Below are 2,200 nucleotides of genomic sequence, written 5' to 3' on the forward strand. Positions count from 1 at the left end.
GAAGACGCTTATCAACACATAGATGCAATTGAATAAATCACAGATTACTTTCACATCACGGGGGTAAGCAAAGATGAAATCATGCTGATAGCATTGTCGATCACGTTCAAAGATAAGGCCAAACAATGGTTAAAATCGCTACCAACGGGATCGATCACTATGTGGGCTACTTTAAGAGAACAACTCATAAAACAGTTCAACCCTCCATCAAAGATTTACAAACTAAAGAAGAATACCAAAAACTTCCAACAACTCGACGGGGAGTGATTATATGAAGCATGGGAACGTTATAAGGAGATGATACAAAATTGCCCTCAACACGACCTCAACGTGCAACAAGAAATTTGGACTTTTTACAATGACATAAATATTTGCACAAGACAAATTCTAGATTCCCAAGGACCACTAACAAAAAAGAGCCCCGCAACCAACAAAGAGCTAATTGAAGAATTCGCAAAACATTCACGTGAATATCATAATCCTAGAGACGATGTTACGTGAGGAAAATCGATTGGGGATGGAGCTCTTGATGGTCTAGCTGCAATTAATTCCAAGATCGACAACAGGGATCATAGCATAAAGAAGATAACTCAATACATTCATGTCATACAAGTTGGGTGCCACAGTTATAGCGGACATCACTTGACGAAAGATTGCGATTTAGATGAGAATTGAAACAAGAAAGCTCAAGTTTCATACTCAAGTGGTGATAGATACGATGGCGATTGGAGGAAACCCAAGAGAGATTAGAAGCCAAATGATGAGTACAAAGGAGAAAAGGAAGAGAAGTTTAGGCAGCAAGGTCGTGGGAAAAAAGATCAATTGGCTCTCGAAAAGAAATCGGTCCTCGAGTCTATTCTAGCTCGTTTTGTCGAAGTATCCATGAAGCAACACAATGACATGAAATCTGTCATCAAATAACAGAAACACTCAGAAAACAGAAAGCCTCCTTTCTTAATATCGAGAAGCAAGTGAGGAAACTCTTGAGGCTTCTACAAGAGCGATTACCTGTCACTTTACCGAGCAACACCAAGACCAACCCAGAGGCTCATGTTTTAGTCATCACAATTGACGCTCCTAGAAACTACCAATTCTCTTAACAATCAGCATCTCGTGGAAAAAGCCAAAAAAAAGGAGGTCATCAGTACCAAGTTACCACGACGTGGTAATCATATGGCCATGTCATGGTTATTTTCTCATAATCAAGAAGTCATGTTTGTCAAGTCGTATTAGCCACTACTATCTTATCCGAAACGACATAAGATGTTCGAATTAGAACAATAGCATAAACATTTCATGAAGCAAGTTAAGACACCTTTGATCAACTTCTCATTTATAAAAGCCATCACTCAAATGCCAAAGTATGCTAAATTTCTCAAAGATCTTCTTAGCAAAAGGATTTGGATCAAGCTTCAAAGGTGATACTTAATGAACAATGTTCAGCAAAAATTATGCATGAAATCCCAACAAAGATGAGAGATATGGGAAGCCTAACTATACCTTTTAAATTTAGCAAATCCACGAAGACAAATGCATTAGCTGACTTGGGAGCTAGTATCAACTTGATGCCTTATTCATTTTTCAAGAAATTTAATCTACTGGAATTAAAGTCGACAAGGATGGCTATACATATGGCAAACCGGTCCATCATATATCCTCAAGGCATCATCGAAGATTTTCTTGTTAAAATTGGGAAGTTCGTCTTTCTAGTTTACTTTGTTGTTTTAAACATGAAAGAAGATGAAGAAGTTCCAGTAATTCTTGGGAACCCTTCCTAAGTATTGTTAGATCTTCAGTTGACATCCATGACTCCAAGTATACATTAAGAGTGGGGTTGGAAGAAATTACTTTTGCAATTGGTCAAACCAATAAGTCTTCATAAGCAAGCAATGATGAGGTGCTTTTATGGATTGTGAGAATGAAGTGATGAGAGATGCTAAGATGATGCAAAAAGAGGGGAGTGAAGATTTTGGTGATCTTATGGAGTTAGAGAAGATGATGAAAGATGATATTTTATATTGGAGTGAACCATAACAAGAGGAGAAATGCATAACTACTCGAGCCTCGGTTCCTATAATCTTAGAATGCAAAGTTTTTCGGTTTTCAAAGCCTATATTCGTTGAATTGGAGCCAAGGGAGGATCAAGAGTTAGGAGCTAAAAATGAAGAAAACAGGGAGAAGCTAGAGAACAAAGAACTTG

At 37.8% G+C, this 2,200-nt stretch overlaps 1 non-coding gene across 1 annotated transcript; it reads right to left on the reverse strand.

Annotated features, from left to right (window-relative positions):
• Positions 1-219: 219 nt before the first annotated feature.
• LOC145118108 (small nucleolar RNA R71) lies at positions 220-326 on the reverse strand. The gene has a single exon (XR_013713090.1). It is a non-coding gene; the product is annotated as a small nucleolar RNA R71 (small nucleolar RNA).
• Positions 327-2,200: the final 1,874 nt, after the last annotated feature.

This window comes from Lactuca virosa, chromosome 5 (genome assembly GCF_052849685.1).
Source record: "Lactuca virosa cultivar CGN04683 chromosome 5, Lactuca_virosa_CGN04683_v6, whole genome shotgun sequence".
NCBI lineage: Eukaryota > Viridiplantae > Streptophyta > Magnoliopsida > Asterales > Asteraceae > Lactuca > Lactuca virosa.